Here is a 12,165-nt window from a genome sequence, read left to right as displayed (position 1 = left end):
ATGCCATAATGCTATACAGTAGAATAGCAAACCTACATAAGGCTACAAATGTGGAGGATTGAACCCGTTTCATTAGACTATCCATCGAATCATTGTGTTAGCTTTACCATCCCGTTACTCAGTCTCTTATAAATTCCTTAAATTGGACACAAAATGGCGGAAAAGAATATGATGGTGGGATAAACGGTTCCTAATATGAGAAAAGGCTTGGTACAGAGACTGAAGGTTATGCAGAAAACGCGACCACACGTAGGCTATAGGCTACGTTGCCTTATATGAAAACAGTATTTAGAAGTCAGACAAAAAATATTACGAAATCATAATGATCGATCATAGATGGATACCGTTATCGTAAGTGATCGATAGGCTAGACTATGTTCACAGCCGACAACGTGCTCCAAATATCTAGCGCTGCCGGCCGGTGGAATTTTTTCCCTCTTACCGTTAGTGAAGCCCGGAGGTCTCGTGCGGGTGTTGACGGTAACAACAGGCAGGTGTATTGCCAGGTGCGAGAGGTGGATGGTTACAGCGGCTACTGTTCAGTTTCAGGATAAAATACAAATTATCCAAGCCACTGGCTCGAACTTTCAATATAAGAGATGTATAAGTTTAAGCCCCTCCTACAAACCCTCTCCCCCTGGTAGTAGGCTAGGCTATCCTGTCTAACCCCACACCATCATCACCAGTATAGCCCCCACTCTCTCTCTCTCTCTCTGACTCTCTCTCTCTGACTCTCTCTCTCTCGCTCTCTCTCTCGCTCTCTCTCTCGCTCTCTCTCTCGCTCTCTCACTCTCTGTCTCTGACTCTCTCTCACGCGCTCTCTCTCTGACTCTCTCTCTAGCTCTCTCGCTCGCTCTCTCTCTCACTCTCTCTCGCTCTCTCTCTCTCGGCGCTCTCTCACTCTCTCTCACTCTCTGTCTCTGACTCTCACTCTCTCTCACTCTCTCTCACTCTCTCTTTGTCTCTCACTCTCTCGCAATTTGAATTGAATACATTGCTAAAGTAGGCCTAGAAACATGACAATATCAACATTTAATATTGAACACAATTAAAGAGAAAAAATGATTAGGCTATACAGTAGTAACAGTATGAAATAGAATTGAAATGGCATGCATACCCTATTTTAATACTAATTGCTTAGTAATCAATTGACTTGTAATTAATGTAATCATATGCATTAAATGATGGATCCCAAAGTTAGGAAAGGCTATGGTCTTTCTTTCTCATATCATATGGATGAACAGTGGATTCATGAATGCAGCATGCTTATGTTATGTCATAGGGTAACGTCCACCTTAAGAGAAATGCCGATATTCTGGGCAAAATGGACCCTGAAGATTAGTGCGTTAAAAATCAATTTTATATATTTTATTTTGGAATTTCAGAGTCATTGAACCTTAAAAGCTAAAGTCTAGGTATCTTATCTCAATTAAATAAGTAAAATATCGGAACCAAATTATGTTGCACATGATTAATATCCTCACTATGATGAGGTTTTGATGTTCTCCCCCCTCTTTTATTTTCGCCCTTCCTTTACAAAATAAATTACAAAATTAGTAAGGGCATAAATCAGAGAACATGTTTTTGTTGCATTGGGTGTGAACATTTAAAGGAGGTTAATCAAAAAAGGTTCAATTATTTTTTTTAAATTGGCATCATTATAACTGGTATGATATTTCACATGGAGTCTGCAGTCAATATGAAATCCATTCTAAAGCATCTCAAAATCTATTGTTTAACTCAAAGAAGTTACTTATAGATCATATGGAAAATGCTAATAATAAGTATCATTGATTGCCCTGGGGGCAGTTTGCCCCATTAGGGTGGGCGGTTAGGGATACTACTTCAACTAAAAACAGATCAACATATATATAGTTCAGTGGAGGCTGCAGAGGGGAGGACGGCTCATAATAATGTCTGGAACGGAGTAAATGGAATGACATGGAAACCATGTGTTTGATGTATTTGATACCATTCCACCTGTTCCGCTCCAGCCATTACCACGAGCCTGCCCCCCCCAATTAAGGTGCCACCAACCACCTGTGATATATATATTTTCTAAATTACAAATTATTAGATCAATGTACCTCAAACTCGTTTTGAGAACCCAAAGTGGTTTTGGCAGAATGAGAGCATGGCAGCTGGATGTGGGATGGTTGGATGACTAGGGTCTGGTATCAGTGGATAAGTGCAATGACAGCATGGCAGCTGGATGTGGGATGGTTGGATGACTAGGGTCTGGTATCAGTGGATAAGTGCAATGACAGCATGGTAGCTGGATGTGGGATGGTTGGATGACTAGGGTCTGGTATCAGTGGATAAGTGCAATGACAGCATGGCAGCTGGATGTGGGATGGTTGGATGACTAGGGTCTGGTATCAGTGGATAAGTGCAATGACAGCATGGCAGCTGGATGTGGGATGGTTGGATGACTAGGGTCTGGTATCAGTGGATAAGTGCAATGACAGCATGGCAGCTGGATGTGGGATGGTTGGATGACTAGGGTCTGGTATCAGTGGATAAGTGCAATGACAGCATGGCAGCTGGATGTGGGATGGTTGGATGACTAGGGTCTGGTATCAGTGGATAAGTGCAATGACAGCATGGCAGCTGGATGTGGGATGGTTGGATGACTAGGGTCTGGTATCAGTGGATAAGTGCAATGACAGCATGGCAACTGGATGTGGGATGGTTGGATGACTAGGGTCTGGTATCAGTGGATAAGTGTGACTCGTCTTGGAAGTAGTGGGAATAACAGCTGTTATCGTGAGGGAGGGGTATCATATGAATGCAGCAGTTATCCCCGGCAGCATTCCAAATTTGCCCTTTTATAGTGCACATTGCTTTAACAGGGGCCATAGGGTTCTAGTCAATAATGCACTAGTAGCCTATATAGTGAATAGGGTGCCATTTGGGAGGCTGGCCGGCCGGCCGGTAATCTCTTTAATCTTCAGAGATTTGGGGAAGTCATCTGGTTTCCACTGTCCCCAGATTACAACATGTTCTAGTCAGACAATACATTCTAGGTTATGCCTGAATGTGTGGAGGAAGTAGATTAAAGTGACGTTTTGATGTAAATGGGGTAATGATCATTCACAGCCACGGTCTACTTTATCAGATCATTGGTTTTTAATGACACCTTGTGACAGATAGAGATGATGCTTTTATCAGTGGGATATAGCAGTAGTTATAGTTACCCCTGATCTATGGTAAAGTAGGGAGTGCAGGATTTTACTCTAGCCCAGCCTTAATAGCGCAAGTGTAGGCTGTGCAGGCAGGACTCTCTAGCCAGGGCAGCGTGAACCTCTAACCAAAGTGCCCCTCATATCAAACCTGTGTGTGTGTGTGTGTGTGTGTGTGTGTGTGTGTGTGTGTGTGTGTGTGTGTGTGTGTGTGTGTGTGTGTGTGTGTGTGTGTGTGTGTGTGTGTGTGTGTGTGTGTGTGTGTGTGTGTGCGAGTGAGCATTTGTGCTTGCGTGTCTGCTTGCGAGCTTATCATATTCCTCCTCACTCCGTCTTGTACTTTGAAATTCTGAGAATTCCATTTCATTAGTTTCAACCCTGTCCATTGTTGACCCAATAATCTGCACATCAAATGAATCCATTATGACACCCACCTCCGTGGGAGAATGTTTGGGTGAACCATTTGCATTTTAATAAGCAAAAAGTATTGAGGCAACCCACTGGGCACACACTGGTTGAATCAACGTTGTTTCCACGTCATATCAATGAAATAACATTAAACCAACTTGGAATAGACGTTAAATTGATGTCTGCGCCCAGTGGGAAGACTCTAGGGAAAATATCGAGACTAGGGTAAAAAGCCATTGCAATGTACTGTAGTGTTTCACTTCATTTAAAGCTGTCATCTTATTAGAGATGCGGGCCTGGGCATCCTTGACTACACTGAGGTTGCATCCTTAATGTAACCTTGTTCTTTACATAGGGCACTACTTTTTTAGCCGTTTGGGCTAGAATGCCAATACACAATGAGATGATGTTGTGACATTTTTGTCCTCCCTGAAATATCCTGTTTTCCCATCGCGTCATGTCAGCTGTCACCTCTGACCTCTGAGCCGTGAATCCGTCGAGGCTAAGCTTGCGGTCCAGGAGCAACATGCTGCCTAAATAATCCTGTCAAAATAAAAACAATGCAGTACATTTTTCCATCTTTCTCTCTCTCACTCTCACTCGCTCTCTCACTCTCACTCTCACTCTAAGCTCTCTTCTCTCTCTCTCTCTCTACTCTCTCTTTCTCTTCTCTCTTCTCTCTCTCTCTCTCTCTCTCTACTCTCTCTCTCTACTCTCTCTCTCTCTACTCTCTCTCTCTCTACTCTCTCTTCTCTCTTCTCTCTCTCTCTCTCTCTCTCTCTACTCTCTCTCTCTCTCTACTCTCTCTCTCTCTCTACTCTCTCTCTCTCTCTACTCTCTCTCTCTCTCTCTCTCTCTCTCTCACTCTCACTCTCACTCTCTTCTCTCTCTCTCTCTCTCTCTACTCTCTCTCCATCTCTCTCTCTCTCTCTCTCTCTACTCCCTCTCCATCTCTCTCTCTCTCTCTCTCTCTCTCTCTCTCTCTCTCTCTCTCTCTCTCTCTCTCTCTCTCTCTCTCTCACACACACATCTTCCACTTGTTGATAATATGATTTTATTTGTCACTCCATATGACCTACTCTTTCACATGTAACATGTATGTTATTTACAGAAGTCCATCAGTAGTATTTCATACCATGTTCCTAACATATTTCATACCATGTTCCTAACATATTTCATACCATGTTCCTAACATATTTCATACCATGTTCCTAACATATTTCATACCATGTTCCTAACATATTTCATACCATGTTCCTAACATATTTCATACCATGTTCCTAACATATTTCATACCATGTTCCTAACATATTTCATACCATGTTCCTAACATATTTGCTTTTAAATTCTCCACAGGAATCTCAGGCCTGAAGGGAGAGGCCCGTGTCAATTAAGTTATTTTGGATACATGTGAGGGAGACTGTGGGTGTTATATGTATATATAACACATATGGAATGATATAGTAACCAAAAAAGTGTTAAGCAAATAAAAAAATATTTGAGATTTGAGATTTTTCAAAGTAGCCACCCTTTGCCTTGATGACAGCTTTGCACACTCTTCAAAAATCAAATCAAATGTTCTTGGTCACATAAACATGGTTAGCAGATGTTAATGCAAGTGTAGCGATATGCTTGTGCTACTAGTTTTGACAGTACAGTAATCTACTTAATACACTCAAATGTAAAGGGATGGAATAAGATTATGTATATATAAATATATGGATGAGCAATGGCCGAGCGGCATAGGCAAGATGCAATAGATGGTATAAAATAAAGTATATACATATGAGATGAGTAATGTAAGATATGTAAACATTAAAGTGCCATTTTTTAAAAGTGACTAGTGATCCATTTATTAAAGTGGCTAATGATTTGAGTATGTATGTTGGAAGTAGCCTCTGTGTTAGTGATGGTTTTTTAACAGTCTGATGGCCTTGAGATAGAAGCTGTTTTTTCAGTCTCTCTGTCCCAGCTTTGATGTACCTATACTGACCTTGTCTCCTGGATGGTAGTGAGATGAACAGGCAGTGGCTCAGATGGTTGTTGTCCTTGATTATCTTTTTGGCCTTCCTGTGACATCGTGTGCTGTAAGTGTCCTGGAGGGCAGGTAGTTTCTTAACTGTCCCTAGAATTTCTAAGCAAACAGCTGGAGACAGGGCTTTCTCCTATAGAGCTCCATTTTTATGGTATGGTTTGCCTACCCATGTGAGAGACGCAGACTCGGTCTCAACTTTTAAGTCTTTATTGAAGACTCGTCTCTTCAGTAGGTCCTACGATTGAGTGTAGTCTGGCCCAGGAGTGTGAAGGTGTATGGAAAGGCACTGGAGCAACGAACCGCCCTTGCTGTCTCTGACTGGCCGGTTCCCCTCTCTCCACTGGGATTCTCTGCCTCTAACCCTATTACAGGGGCTGAGTCACTGTCTTACTGGTGCTCTTCTATGCCGTCCCTAGGAGGGGTGCGCCACTTGAGTGGGTTGAGTCACTGACGTGATCTTCCTGTCTGGGTTGGCGCCCCCCTTGGGTTGTGCCGTGGCGGAGATCTTTGTGGGCTATACTTGGTCTTGTCTCAGGATAGTAAGTTGGTGATTGAAGATATCCCTCTAGTGGTGTGGGGGCTGTGATTTGGCAAAGTGGGTGGGGTTATATCCTGCCTGTTTGGCCCTGTCTGGGGTTATCATCGGACGGGGCCACAGTGTCCCCCGACCCCTCCTGTCACAGCCTCCAGTGTTTATGCTGCAGTAGTTTATGTGTCGGGGGGCTGGGGTCAGTCTGTTGTATCAGGAGTATTTCTGGAGTATTTCTCCTGTGTCCTGTGTGAATTTAAGTATGCTCTCTCTAATTATTTCTTTCTTTCTCTCTCTCGGAGGACCTAAGCCCTAGGATTATACATCAGGAATACCTGGCCTGGGTGAACAGGGAGTGCAGGAGAGGGCTGAGAACCCTTGTGGGTACCCAGTGTTGAGGATCAGCGAAGTGAAGAGGTTGTTTCCTACCTTCACCACCTGGGGGCGGCCCTTCAGGATGTCCAGGACCCAATTACACAGGGCAGAGTTGAAACCCCAGGCCTCAAGCTTAATTATGAGCTTGGAGGGTACTAAGGTGTGCAGTGTGATGGAGATTGCATCGTCTGTGTACCTGTTAGGGCAGTATGCAAATAGAAGTGGGTCTAGGGTGGCAGGTAAGGTGGAGGTGATATGATCCTTGACTAGTCTCTCAAAGCACTTCATGATGACAGAAGTGAGTGCTTTTGGGCGATAGTCATTTAGTTTAGTTATCTTTGCCCTCTTGGGTACAGGAACAATGTGGTCATCTTGAAGCATGTGGCGACAGCAGATTGGGATAGGGAGTGATTGAATATGTCCATAAACACACCAGCCAGCTGGTCTGCGCATGCTCTGAGGACGTGGCTAGGGATGCCGTCTGGGCCAGCAGCCTTGCGAGGGTTAACACATTTAAATGCCTTACTCACGTTGGCCATGGAGAAGGAAAGGTGGGCCCACAGTCCTTGGTAGTGGGCCGCGTCGGTGGCACTGCATTATCCTCAAAGCGGGCAAAGAAGGTGTTTAGTTTGTCTGGAAGACATCGACATTTGTGACGTGGCTGGTTTTCTTTTTGTAGTCCGTAATTGCCTGTAGACCCTGAGCCGTTGAATTGCGACTCCACTTTGTTCGTATACCGACATTTCACTTGTTTGATTGCCTTGCTGATGGATTAACTACACTGCTTATATTCGGCCATATTACTAGTCATCTTTCCATGGTTGAATGCGGCGAATGCCGCAGTCTATCCACGGTTTCTGGTTAGGTTTTAATAGTCACAGTGGGTACAACATCTCCTACGTACTTCCTTATAAACTCCCTCAACAAGTAAGCGTATAAATCGATGTTATTCTCTGAGGCTTCCTGGAACATTTCCCAGTCCGCGTGATCAAAACAATCTTGAAGCGTGGATTCCGATTGGTCAGACCAGCGTTGAATGGGTCTAGTCACGGGTACATCCTGTTTGAGTTTCTGTAGGACGGTAGGAGCAAGGTGGTCAGATTTGCCGAAGGGAGGGCGGGGGGAGGGCCTTGTATGCATCCTGGAAGTTAGAGTAGCAGTGGTCCAGTGTATTGCCTGTGCGGGTGTGACAGCCAATGTGCTGATAGAATTTAGATGACCAAGTTCTCATTACTTTAAGATGCGAAGATCAGTCAATACGGAAAATTTCAAGTGTCGTCGCTGGGGTGGCAGCGTATACTAGTGGTTCGAGTGTTGGACTAGTAACCAAAAGGTTGCAAGTTCAACTCCCTAAGCTGACAAGGTACAAATCTGTCGTTCTTCCCTTGAACATTCAGTTAACCCACTGTTCCTAGGCTGACATTGAAAATAAGAATTTGTTCTTTACTGACTTGCCTAGTTAAATAAATGTTTAAAAAAAGGTGCTATGATGCAAATTGCTCTCATGAGGACCGCCACAGGAAAGGAAGACCCAGAGTTACCTCTGCTGCAGAGGATAACTTCATTAGAGTTAACTGCACCTCAGATTTCAGCCCAAATAACTGCTTCACAGAGTTCAAGTAACAGACACATCTCAACATCAGCTGTTCAGAGGAGACTGTGTGAATCAGGCCTTCATGGTTGAATTGCTGCAAAGAAACTACACTGCTCAAAAACACTTAAACAACACAATGTAACTCCAAGTCAAGTCAGTGAAATCAAACTGTCCATGTAGGAAGCAACACTGATTGACAAAAAAGTTCACATGCTGTTGTGCAAATGGAATAGACAACAGGTGGAAATTATAGGCAATTAGCAAGACACCCCCAATAAATGAGTGGTTCTGCAGGTGGTGACCACAGACCACTTCTCAGTTCCTATGCTTCCAGGCTGATGTTTTGGTCACTTTTGAATGCTGGCGGTGCTTTCACTCTAGTGGTAGCATGAGACGGAGTCTACAACTCACACAAGTGGCTCAGGTAGTGCAGCTCATCCAGGATGGCACATCAATGCGAGCTGTGGCAAGAAGGTTTGCTGCGTCTGTCAGCGTAGTGTCCAGAGCATGGAGGCGCTACCAGGGGACAGGCCAGTACATCAGGAGACGTGGAGGAGGCCGTAGGAGGGCAACAACCCAGCAGCAGGACCGCTACCTCCGCCTTTGTGCAAGGAGGGCAGGAGGAGCACTGCCAGAGCCTTACAAAATGACCTCCAGCAGGCCACAAATGTGCATGTGTCTGCTCAAACGGTCAGAAACGGACTACATGAGGGTGGTATGAGGGCCCGACGTCCACAGGTGGGGGTTGTGCTTACAGCCCAACACCGTGCAGGATGTTTGGCATTTGCCAGAGAACACCAAGATTGGCAAATTCGCCACTGGCGCCCTGTGCTCTTCACAGATGGAAGCAGGTTCACACTGAGCACATGTGACAGACGTGACAGAGTCTGGAGACGCCGTGAAGAACGTTCTGCTGCCTGCAATATCCTCCAGCATGACCGGTTTGGCGGTGGGTCAGTCATGGTGTGGGGTGGCATTTCTTTGGGGGGCCGCACAGCCTCCATGTGCTCGCCAGAGGTAGCCAGACTGCCATTAGGTACCGAGATGAGATCCTCAGACCCCTTGTGAGACCATATGCTGGTGCGGTTGGCCCTGGGTTCCTCCTAATGCAAGACAATGCTAGACCTCATGTGGCTGGAGTGTGTCAGCAGTTCCTGCAAGAGGAAGGCATTGATGCTATGGATTGGCCCGCCCGTTCCCCAGACCTGAATCCAATTTAGCACATCTGGGACATCATGTCTCGCTCCATCCACCAATGCCACGTTGCACCACAGACTGTCCAGGAGTTGGCGGATGCTTTAGTCCAGGTCTGGGAGGAGATCCCTCAGGAGACCATCAGCCACCTCATCAGGAGCATGCCCAGGCATTGTAGGGAGGTCTTTCAGGCACGTGGAGGCCACACACACCACTGAGCCTCATTTTGACTTGTTTTAAGGACATTACATCAAAGTTGGATCAGCCTGTAGTGTGATTTTCCACTTTAATTTTGAGTGTGACTCCAAATCCAGACCTCCATGGGTTGATAAATTTGATTTCCATTGATAATTTTTGAGTGATTTTGTTGTCAGCACATTCAACTATGTAAAGAAAAAAGTATTTAATAAGAATATTTCATTCATTCAGATCTAGGATGTGTTATTTTAGTGTTCCCTTTATTTTTTGAGCAGTGTACTACTAAGGGATACCAAGAATAAGAATGGACTTGCTTGGGCCAAGAAACAAAAGTAATGGACATTAGAGCCGTGGGAATTCTGGCTTTTGGTCTGATGAATCCAAATGTGAGATTTTTGGCTCCAACCGCCGTGTCTTTGTGAAACAACTTTGAACAGATTTAGTGAGCATAACCTTGCTATTGAGAATGGTTGCCGTAGGCAGACCTGGCTCTCAAGAGAAGTTGGAAACTGAGCTGCAATTTCTAACCTCCTGCCAAATGTATGACCATATTAGAGACACATATTTCCCTCAGATTACACAGACCCACGAAGAATTCGAAAACAAACCCAATCTTGATAAATATGTATTGGATGAAGTACCACAGTGTGCCATCACAGCAGCAAGATGTGTGACCTGTTGCCACAAGAAAAGGGCAACCAGTGAAGAACAAACACCATTGTAAATACAACCCAGATGTATGTAAATGTCTTTTCCCTTTAGTACTTTAACTGTTTGCACATCATTACAACACTGTATATAGACATAATATGACATTTGAAATGTCCCTATTCCTTTGAAACTTTTGTGAGTGTAAAGTTTACTTTTAATTTTTGGTTGTTTATTTCACTTTTGTTTATTATCTATTTCACTTGCTTTGGCAATTTAAACATATGTTTGCCATGCCAATAAAGCCTTTTGAATTGAATTGAGTTAAACACAGTGTGAGAGAGAAAGTTACACAGTGTGAGAAAGAGAGAGTTACACAGAATGTGTGAGAGAAAGAGAGAATTACACAGAATGTGAGAGAGTTACACTGAATGTGAAAGAGAGAGTTACACAGAATGTGTGAGAGAGAGGGAGTTACTTCTGTGAGTGTAATGTTCACTGTTCATTTTTATTGTTTATTTCATTTTTGTATATTATCTACTTCACTTGCTTTGGCAATGTTAACATATGTTTCCATTGCCAATAAAGCTCCTTAAATTGAATTGAATTGAGTTACACCGAATGTCAAAGAGAGAGAGAGTTACACGGAATGTGAGACAGAAAGAGAGAGTTAAACAGAATGTGAGACAGAAAGAGAGAGTTAAACAGAATGTGGGACAGAAAGAGAGAGTTAAACAGAATGTGAGACAGAAAGAGAGAGTTAAACAGAATGTGAGACAGAAAGAGAGAGTTAAACAGAATGTGAGACAGAAAGAGAGAGTTAAACAGAATGTGAGACAGAAAGAGAGAGTTAAACAGAATGTGAAACAGAAAGAGAGTTAAACAGAATGTGAGACATTAAGAGAGAGTTAAACAGAATGTGAGACAGAAAGAGAGAGTTAAACAGAATGTGAGACAGAAAGAGAGTTAAACAGAATGTGAGACAGAAAGAGAGAGTTCAACAAAATGTGAGACAGAAAGAGAGAGTTAAACAGAATGTGAGACAGAAAGAGAGAGTTAAACAGAACGTGAAAGAGAAAGAGAGAGTGGTAGTGAAGAGGAAAAGAAGAATAGGTTAGCTACGTCAATAGAACGGTGATTATCATAACAATCAGTCTATTAGACCAGGCTAGGAATGGCTTCAGGACTAAAGGGTCGCTACCTCTCAGCATACAGCAGCAACGCACCATGAGGAATTGAGACAGTCACGAGTCACTATGACACAAATCACAACTAGGCTACGTCATTGTGCACTATTTTATGCTCAGGCTGAGGATAAAGCATTATGTTTATCCTCCAAGATTATTGAGTCACAAATAATGTTATGTGTTAATAACTACTGCGTCAGTATGTATCATATTAGCAAGCTTTTCTGGCTGCAGAAATATCTAGTTTTCTTAATGTAAGGTTGTTGTGTTGTTTGTTCACATTGTTTCGTTTAAGCACAACAAGGTATCTTTAATAAAATACACTTAGATCAAGTTTCATCATGATTTATAGATCGTCAGGTAAAGGTTCTGTCGAGCGGCTAGATGTTCTTTACCATTCTGGCCATCAGATTTGCCACCAATGCTCCTTGTAGGACACATCACTGCACTCTATACTCCTCTGTGAACTGGTCATCTCTGTATACCCGTCACAAGACCCACTGGTTGATGCTTATTTATAAAACCCTCTTAGGCCTCACTGCCCCCTATCTGAGATACCTACTGCAGCCCTCATCCTCCACATACAACACCCATTCTGCCAGTCACATTCTGTTAAAAGTCCCCAAAGCACACACACCCCTGGGTTGCTCCTCTTTTCAGTTCTCTGCAGCTAGTGACTGGAACGAGCTGCAACAAACACTCAAACTGGACAATTTTATCTCAATCTCATCATTCAAAGACTCAATCATGGACACGCTTATTGACAATTGTGGCTGCTTCACGTGATTTATTGTTGTCTCTACCTTCTTGCCCTT

The 12,165-nt window shown here is 43.6% G+C and overlaps 1 protein-coding gene across 1 annotated transcript in view; it reads right to left on the bottom strand.

Annotated features, from left to right (window-relative positions):
* The window catches only part of LOC135510341 (histidine N-acetyltransferase-like), a 45,954-nt gene extending 45,371 nt beyond the window's left edge, over positions 1-583 (bottom strand). The window contains exon 1 of the mRNA XM_064931189.1: positions 443-583. The gene's annotated coding sequence lies outside the window, so the exon portion shown is untranslated. The remainder of the gene's footprint in view (positions 1-442) is intronic.
* Between the last annotated feature and the right edge of the window lie 11,582 nt (positions 584-12,165).

This window comes from Oncorhynchus masou, chromosome 23, assembly GCF_036934945.1.
Source record: "Oncorhynchus masou masou isolate Uvic2021 chromosome 23, UVic_Omas_1.1, whole genome shotgun sequence".
NCBI classification, from domain to species: Eukaryota; Metazoa; Chordata; class Actinopteri; order Salmoniformes; family Salmonidae; genus Oncorhynchus; species Oncorhynchus masou.
Note: the sequence above shows the minus strand (reverse complement) of the source record. Positions and strands in the feature narration are given on the sequence as shown.